This window comes from Solanum tuberosum, unplaced genomic scaffold (genome assembly GCF_000226075.1).
Source record: "Solanum tuberosum cultivar DM 1-3 516 R44 unplaced genomic scaffold, SolTub_3.0 scf00756, whole genome shotgun sequence".
In the NCBI taxonomy this organism is placed as follows: domain Eukaryota; kingdom Viridiplantae; phylum Streptophyta; class Magnoliopsida; order Solanales; family Solanaceae; genus Solanum; species Solanum tuberosum.
Window position 1 is genome coordinate 18,268 of NW_006239679.1, and position 9,636 is coordinate 27,903.

Here is a 9,636-nt window from a genome sequence, read left to right on the forward strand (position 1 = left end):
AAACTAATTCTATTTACACTACTAAAAAACTGCTAAAAACGACGGACAGAAAGCGACGGACAACGTCGCTCCAAAAAGCGACGAAGAGTGTGGCAAACGACGTGATAACAATATTTTAACATCATATTAAAATATTATTTAATAAAAATAATTATTTTTTAAATTATTTTACAAAAAGCAACGGACAACATCTCTTAGTCCGTTGCTTTTTTCGCGGATTTTTGCGCCAAATATATATAAAATTAATTATTATTTATTTAATATAAATATAGACGTTGTCCGTCGCTTTTAATTAAAAATAGTTATATATAAATTTAACAATAGTCACGCCATCTGTCGCTTTTGAATTATTTTATTTTACTAATTATTTTTTTATGAAAGTGACGGACAACATCTTTAAGTCGGTCGCTTTTTGATCAAATATTTTAAATAAGCGACGGACAACGTCTCTATGTCCTTTGCTTTTTGGTAAAATCGTTTAGTCAACTATTTAATGAAAAGCGACGGACTTAGAGACGCTGTTCGTCGCTTTTCAATAAATATCTGATACATACAGACGTGATTCCCCATTCTCCCCATTTCTCATTGCTCAACTCCTCTCCTTCTCCACTCCACCGTCCTCACCTGCCGCCGATTGGAGTCGATCGTGAGGAGCTGTCACCGCCGCCTCACCTGTTGGAGCTGTCGCTGCCGCCGCCAGTTTACCTTGTCTCTTCATTCTCTCATTCTCCTTTAAGGTTAGGGTTTTATTTATTATAAAAAAAATTCAATTTGATATTTTTAGTTATTTAATTGTAATTAATTTATTGATTTTGTGTTTATTGATTGTTAGTTTGAATTAGGGATTATTTGATTGTTAGTTTGTGTTTCTTGATTGTGAATTGAAAATTTTAATGTTAGGGTTAGTTTGAATTAGGGTATGTTAGGATTTGTTTGAATTTCGGTATTTCTTGAGTTAATTAGTTTGATTTTGGGATTGTAAGATTAGTTTGAATTTGGGTATTATTCGAGTTAGTTTGATTTTCGGAATTTAGGACTAACTAGAGTTTGAATTATTATTGAGATTTTAGGACTAATAGTTTGAATTTGGGATTAGGAATAGCTAGCTAGTTTGAATTTAGGATTTTAGCACTAGTTAGATTTTGAAATTTTAGGACTAGTTTGAATTTGTGATTTTAAGACTAATTTGAATTTGGAATTTAGGACTAGTTTGAATTATTATTGAGATTTTAGGACTACTAATAGTTTGAATTTGGGATTTTAGCACTACTAATGCTACAACAATTTGCATTTACTGATGTCAAGCAGTTGATACAACTCTGGCTTCGTAACTTATATCGAAACATATAAACTCATGACCTTGTCAACATAAAATACCTTTGGTTGGATCTTGTTTCTTCTATCTAAGTCGAATTCCTATTAAGGTGTGTTTGATTTCAAATATTTAGCTCCTTTTTGGTTTTCCATCTGTATTGGGGTTCCCACCTCTGGGCCCAACTTATTCAAATTCACCTACCAATAAAGGCAACTTCTATTCCCCTATTCAAACTTGAGACTTATGGTTAAGGATGTAGTAGTGTTCAATACTCTGAAGCTATTGAAAAGTTCAAAGGCTCGTCCGAAGGATGACTATATTTGCAACATACTCTGTGGGGTATGGGGTTTCAAATTGCGACATTCTATGTGGGGCTGTTGGGTTTAAACCTTGTAAATTTGATATTGAGATAATCAATATACTTAGCTAAATCTACTTCTCTCTCCTGTTTAGATGATTTCCATGTTGATATTGCAAGAAGAAGAAGTTTCATTTCCGTTGTTAGAGTGCAAACGATTGACGACACATTCTTGGACTAACAAATATAACTTCCATGGCATCGACAGACTCTTAAGGTCAATTCCTTATCTAGAAAATTTGACAATACATCCTAAAAAGGTAGGTATGTATGCATGTTTTCAATTGTACTTTTATTTCGTTTTCACTTATTTTATTCTTTTCCTTCTTGTGTCTGTTCTATTTAGTTAGAGGGAATTATGTTTGATATATGGTTCTGTTCTTTAGGTCGTTACACTGAACTTTTGAGTCCATTCTTATACCGAACTTGTTGTCTATCATACCGTGCAATGGATATGTGTGAGCTGCATTCAGGGCTGCTCTTTACAATAAGTACTTAAGTAGTTGGTTGTTAATATTACACGTCCATTGATCTCCTACAACTTCAACTGCAACAATATCCTAGTACGTTACATGCACCTAAATACTTATGCTACTGAATCTTTTTATGAAAGACCTCATCTATCAATATTTATTTCTGAAAAGTGTTTCAGTTGCTTGTCTATTGTTTTCAGATTGTATTGTGGTTCTTTTGTATCTTTAGCACTGCACTTTCCAAAATTACTGGCCGTGTGAAGATATGGATGTGTTGAGAAACAAGTATGAAAACATATTCGAAGGTTCACTGCGGAATCTGAAAATCTTAAAGGTTATTTTACAGTGGAGTCCCTTCATAGAGGTTAACTGAACTGTTGAAGTGTTTGCTTGAGCATGCGAAAAATCTGGAGAAACTCATTATAGTGCCAGCGCACGGGTATAGTTCAAAAAGTTTAGAGAATTTGTTAGCTTTTCCAAGAGTTTCTAATGCTACCGTTGTTATTGAGTACTGAGTAGAATTTGTTTATATTGATCTTGTTTCTTCACCCGAATATTTTGGTCAATTATTTTCAAACTATTTGCCAGCCATATTGTATCTAGTGGTGTTTCAGTCTTGAATGTGGAAGGTGTGTGTTCACTTAACTGTGTATGACCTAGTTATCTCCCATAACATATGCATAGGATTCAATCCCATAGTAGACCGCCATCCAATCGTGACATTCGTCTTTACTGAAATTTCCTGTGGCACCAGAATGCAGATCCGTCCCCGTTGGGTAGCTGATCCATCTTCAGCAGTGAACCCAGTTTCATTCTGACTTTTTCTAGTATTTTTCTTTTATAGAATTCTGTTGATAGTTGTGACAGTCTGATCCAAATAGCTGCATTTAATATCTCATATAGTTACTCAAAGTCACACAACTTTCTTTTTCAATTATAAAGTCACTCAATTAAGAATTTTTTCATAGAAAATCACTCAACTAAGGTTCTTTAACCTTAAGCTAGCGTCTGACCATAAATTTCCAAATATTTTTGGCAAATATTATTTGGGTGAGAATTTCACCTTATGTTTGGCCATAATATTTGGGAAACATATTTCACTTTTTTAATAAATATAATTTATACCTAAGTTATAAAAATTAGCTAAATTAACCATAGGTTTGTATTACATAGCAAGATAGAAACGTCAACATAACACGATTCATGACTTCCGCAACAAGTTAATTGGATCTTCGTTGCAGCAAATAACTAGTAGTGTCCATGACATTAGAGCAATGTGGTAGTTCAGAGTGAGTGCAACAAGCATCACTCCATACATCGTGAAGTAGACAAAGCACGTGACTTTATTACCGTAAGCCGATTGTCGTCATTTTCATCAACAACCATGTCATTACTTTTATATTTACTGAATATTTCATCACTGCTTTGGTGTTCATGTGAAAATTTATGTAATACAACACAAACAACTACTATACAGAGTGTTTTTGTAAAAGGTAAAAGTTTGGTGTAGAATTTGAATTTTAAAAGTTTCCAAATAATGAGATTTGGCCCAAATACTAGTTTTTTCTAGTATTTGGGAATTTGGGTTATTTGCCAAATAATGACAAATTATATGGACAAATACTATTTGCCAAATTTCCCCCCAAATTTTACTTGGGAAATCTATGGTCAAACGGGTCCTAAAGTCACTCAACTTCCTTTATAACCTTAAAGTCACTCAACTATGAATATTTTACCTACAAAGTACTCAACTATGAATATTTAACACAAACAAGTGTGGGGGTCGGATCCTACTTTGGATGTCGGGTCCTAGATTGGGTGTCAGTGTTGGATCTTAGTTTGAAAGTTGGTTCTCGAGGCCAGGTTCTAAATCAATCGTTAGTGTCAAGTATCGAGGTCGGGTCCCGATTCGGAAGTCGAGCCCTAGATCAGAAGTCCTCATGTCTGATTTGGAAGTTGGGTCTTGGGTTGAGAGTCAAGAGTCGAGACTGAAGAGTTTGGGTTAGGTCCCGCTTCAAAAGTTGGGTCCCACATCGGGTATCAGAGTTGGGTCCTGCTTCGAAAGTCAAGTCCTGATTAGTTGTCGGGTCTCAGTTTGGATGTCGGGTTCCGGGTGAAGGAGTTAGATGTTGTGTCTCATGTCGAGTGTCGGGGTTGGATCTCCATCGATCATCGAGGTCGTCTCTATATTCAGATGTTGAGGTTAGAGTTTTCATAGAAAACATTTTTCTACATCTAATTTTACTCCTCAATTATTGGTGTGGTGGTGAGTTAAAATATTTCTTTTTAAGTGTATTGTTTATCTTAAAAAATTTACGTTATTGTTTAAATTACAACCTTTAATTTTAAAAAAATCATAATGGGTGTGTTATAAGTTAATATAAATCAAATAATAAGAAACATATTAGGCCCAATTACCTAAATAATATTTAGGGAAAATTACGTGTATAAGCAAACATCTATTAGCTAGTTAATTAGTTAACATAGATATAATTTGCCTTAATTACAATTCGCTACCTACTTTCAGCTATAATTATGCGGCTCAACTTTTTTGTTTTGTATAATTCACACGTTTGTATAATTCGGAATTTGTATAACTTTTGTATAATTCGAAATTTGTATAATATAATTTATATAACTGGTTACACTTCTGATGTTTGTAATTGTATAAATTCGTTAATTCGAGTTTATACAAAAATAACTAAACTATACAAATGTACCCGCGAATTATACAAATCCGCAAATTATACAAACGAGACAACTTAAATTGTAGCTACAATTCGTAAATATACAAATTATAGCTATGGAGCATAATTAAGTTTATTATAATGGCTATTTGCGAAAGTTTTCATAATATTTATATAAGAGAAAAGACATAAAGTAACACTTGAACTTGTCTCGAATTTTCAAAAAGACACATTAACTATGCGGGCGTCCTATTATCTCACTAGACAATCTTGAACTGATATTATTACATCATTTTTTGTCCACCTTACATAGAGAATGTGTGCTTTCTCTCAAAGAGAGTGAGCAACCTAAAATAACTAATATAATTTTATTTTTACAAATATTTTATTATAAAATATATTTTCTTATTATTTTAATTTTTTTTCCTTTTATATTTCTCTTTCTTCTTCTTTCTTCTTCAAAAATTTATTGTCATCTCCATCGAAGCTTCTCACTTTCAATGTCACCATTTTTACCACAACTTCACCTTCCTTTTTTTACTACTATTAGCTTTACTCTCTTTAATTTTAAAACTTTATCTAAATATTTTCTTATATTTCGAACAATTTGATAAACCCATTAGATTTCAAGATTATGAGGTATCATATAGTTTTTTTTATCCGATTTCAATCAAGTTCTTTCAATTTTCGGGGAATTCATTGATTCTTTTAAAATTATCATTTCTAATTTTGAAGTTATATGAAAAAGAGTAATGGATGATGCCTTCAAAATTTTAAATTTTCTTAGAAAAATAATTGGGGGGGGGGGGTGATGAGGGTGGGAGGCGAAGAAAAAGAAAAAAAAATGGAAGGATAGATCAACTTGAAAGTGAGGTTGGAAGATGAAGCGAAATTTAATATGAAATCAAAATTAAAATAAATAAAAAATTATAAGAGAGAGAGAGAGATAAAGAAAAAAACTTAAAATAAAATTAATACGTGTCATGTAATGATTGATGTGTGAACACACTTGCTTCTTAAAATCTGGAACTGATCGAAAAATGATATAATAATATCAATTCATAATTGTTTAGTGGGGTAATAGAACGGTTGCAAAGTTAAGGTGTCTTTTTGAAATTTTAGGACAACTTCAGTGGTGACTTTATGCCTTTTCTCTTTATATAACATTAATTACAAATTTTAAAAGTACAAGTTTTACTTTTATTAGAAATAGTTATATTCTTAGTCGAAATAGTAAAAAAAAAATGCATCCTTCTTTTTATTTTTCTCTCTCTTCCCCTTCTCTTTTCTTCCGCATTTTCTCTCTCTCCTTCTTCTATTTTCTTCCGTCGGTTTTTCTCTCTATCTCCTTCTCTTTTTTCCCCTCATTTTCTCTCTCTCTCTTTCATTTTTAAATTTCAATTATTTTAATATTTAAGGATGTTTGGTGAAGTCTGACTTTTTTTTAAGATACAAAAATATGAAGATTCTTTTTTGACATCATTCATAAAAGAAATAAATATAAATTATAATTGTAATATATTTTGAATTCAAAACATTATACAATTATAGGTCTTTTTCAATGCACATGGGGAATATATAACTAATATAGTTTTAATATAATGATATATTTTAACATCGTTAATAAGAGAAAAAAAATAAAAATAAGTATAATACATTTTGAATTCAATGTATAATATATATTATAGTCATGTTTCAATGCACATGGTAAATATATAACTAAAATATTTTTCCTATAAATGTATTATAAGTATTATATGTGAATTTCAAATATTAATTACAATTTAAATTAATTTACTTGTTAGAAATGTATTATATTTGTTGAAATAACAATAATCGAATTAATAACAATGCATAATATTGAATTCGAATTATATTACAAATATCGTTTATATTAAATACACTTTTAATACAATTGTAATACAACTTTTCAAAAATACACCTTTTCTTCTCTGTTGATTCAACACCACCAAACCACTATTGGACTATCAATAGCTTATGTCAATCCCAGAACAAATTACTACATAGTCCACCCACAACCATCAAACTTCATTTTCTCTATTTTTTCAGTTCAAACACCACCATCATAGATATCTGAATGCCAGAGAGAGTTTTTCGATCAGATTTAAACGTTGATTTTCATTTTGGCTCATCAGAGCAACTAACATCATTGGAGTTACGTTCAAATTTAACGACACCACCAATTTTATGTTCTACACTTCTACTTATAGCAACGAACATAATAATTACAATCTTCTTTGGTTCTAGTAGTTATAAATTGAAAAATAAAATAAAATTAATGTAAAAGAAAAAGGAGAATAGAGACTGGACATTGTCGATTTTTATGGAGCTCGCTAGAATTTCTAATTATTGGTTGAAATTTGGTGATTTTTCGATTTGATTATTGTGTTGTCTGTTGTTGTTTGGTCTATTTGATAGTGGTTAGTGGTACGTAGGTGAGAACGAAAAATGAGAGTTGGGGTGGTTGTTATTGGTTGTTTTGTTCACCACAAACTTAACCACTATAAAACCAAAATTTAACATCTATATACAATGTAATTTTCCGACGAAGGTGTGTCACTTGACACTCCTTAACTAAGGGTGGGTCCGTCCTTGATTAATTGGAGGAGAATGAGAGAGATGAAGGGAACAATAGGTGATTTCAAGGTAAATTCGGCTATAGTCTCTAATTAAAAAAAAACACCAAAAAAAGAGTAATAACTAATCTAAAAGAATCCAAAAAAAAGAGTAATCACAATTCCTTGAGCAAATTACCTACTTCAGGTGGAGCCTTGCCTGGATGAATCAATCCTCAGATAAATATTCCTAGCTCTAGTGGTCCAAAAAGTAATTACATTTACCTTTCTTATTGTACATGTATATATGTATACTTCTTTAGATTGCTTTTCCCCTTAACTAGCACACATATTCAGAAGTTGGGATCAACCCTATTGACAAGCAGAGACGGAGTCACTATTAGGACTTTGGGATTCTAAATTTCTTTCATCTTCCTTATCATTGAGTTGTATATATGGTCTACGGAAAAATTATTAGGTTCCAAACCCACTAATCCCCACCTAGCTCCGCCCCCATTGAACAGGGTACCTCATATCAGGGGCGACTTTATGCTTTGGAAAATAAGGCCTTTGCCTTAGGCTCCTAAATTTCGGGGGCTCCAAATTTTTGTCAAGAATAAATTATGTGTTAAAATTTTTATAGAAAAATTATTATTTATGATAAAACTTATAATTTTTTTAAGGGTAAAAAACTTAAATATACAATTTAAGCACCTAAATAACCTCTATATAACAATAGTTTGACTTTACACCAATATAGCAATAGAAGTAAAACAAAATAAAAATAAATTAACAAAAAGGTAAAAGAAAAATAAGCAACGCATCATTCAATATTAAATAAGATATTAATTCCTTAATTTACTCCAATTCAGTTACCTTCCACAAATATTCATTACTTAATATTTCTCTCTCATATCTCAAAACAACGTATTGTAACCAAAACAAAGTCTTTATCTCCTGTTTAAGGTCGTTTCAATGGTTGAAAGCAAGAACGTGTCCGTTTTAATTCAGCACGACAAATATGAGATATCACCGGTATGTATCATTTTTTTTAATTTACTTTTGGTTTATTTTTGTAAGATAATATAGTTTGATTTTTCAAAAAAAAAAAAAGCAAATGTTTCAGTGGCTGAAAAATCTCTTTTTAAGGCTTTTTTGATGTGGTTAATCATGAAAATTTTATTATTTGTAAATTGTTTTGATGAATCATTCATGGCACTAATGTTATTTGTATAATTATTAAAACGAACAATTCGTATGGTTTGTAGATTATGGTATTATCAATTGTAGGATTGCAAATATAATCAAAACCAAGATTAACACCTAATATAACTCGAATTCTATAAATTTACCACTGTTTAATGACAATATTAATATGGAAATCAATGTTAAATAGTAATGTACTCACTTTTTAATTAATTTGGTTATCCAAAATAATTTGATAAAATTCTTGGTAAGATCATGGTGTAATATTGGTTTAAAATATGTATTATTATTTATCATATTAAATTATCCACCATAATGTACACCATTCAAGTACACTATAATTGATGTGTATATTTTAAAAAATAGATATTATATGATGGTATTATGCATTTAGTTGATTGTTTTATTAAATTTATTATATAAATAAATTAGTTACTTTTGGTTAGTTTGTGGTGTAAATGTTTGGTGTATATCATACATTATATATTATATTGAAATGTACACCAAATTGTCACCATAATGTACACCTTAATCATATAATCATGGTATTATGCACCGTTGGATTGTAACATATAATCATGTTCAACTTTATCAATCTTCATAAATCAATGTTATCTATATAGTTGGTTACAAGTTGGTGTTCGAATTTCATTATAAGATAATGAAGTGGACACCAATTTTTTTAACCATATTATACACCATTTCGTATATAACTTTTTTTGGTGATGTAAAAAAAATATGATTGTGTATTTCTAAATTTGATTGTTATAACGATTGTTTAGTAGGTTCTTTAATTTTTTTTAAAATGTATTGCATGAAGGTATGTGGATTTCAAGATCGAAGGAGTGATATGTGATGCAAATACCATTTTTTAAAAAAAAAATCAAATACCAAAACTTGTACCAAATATCCATATGAGGATTATCATTGTTGAGTTAATTTTTTATTTTTATAACACTTTTTTTTCATAATCTAATTGAATGTTATTAGCGGATTTGAATTTTATTGGTTGTTTATTAAA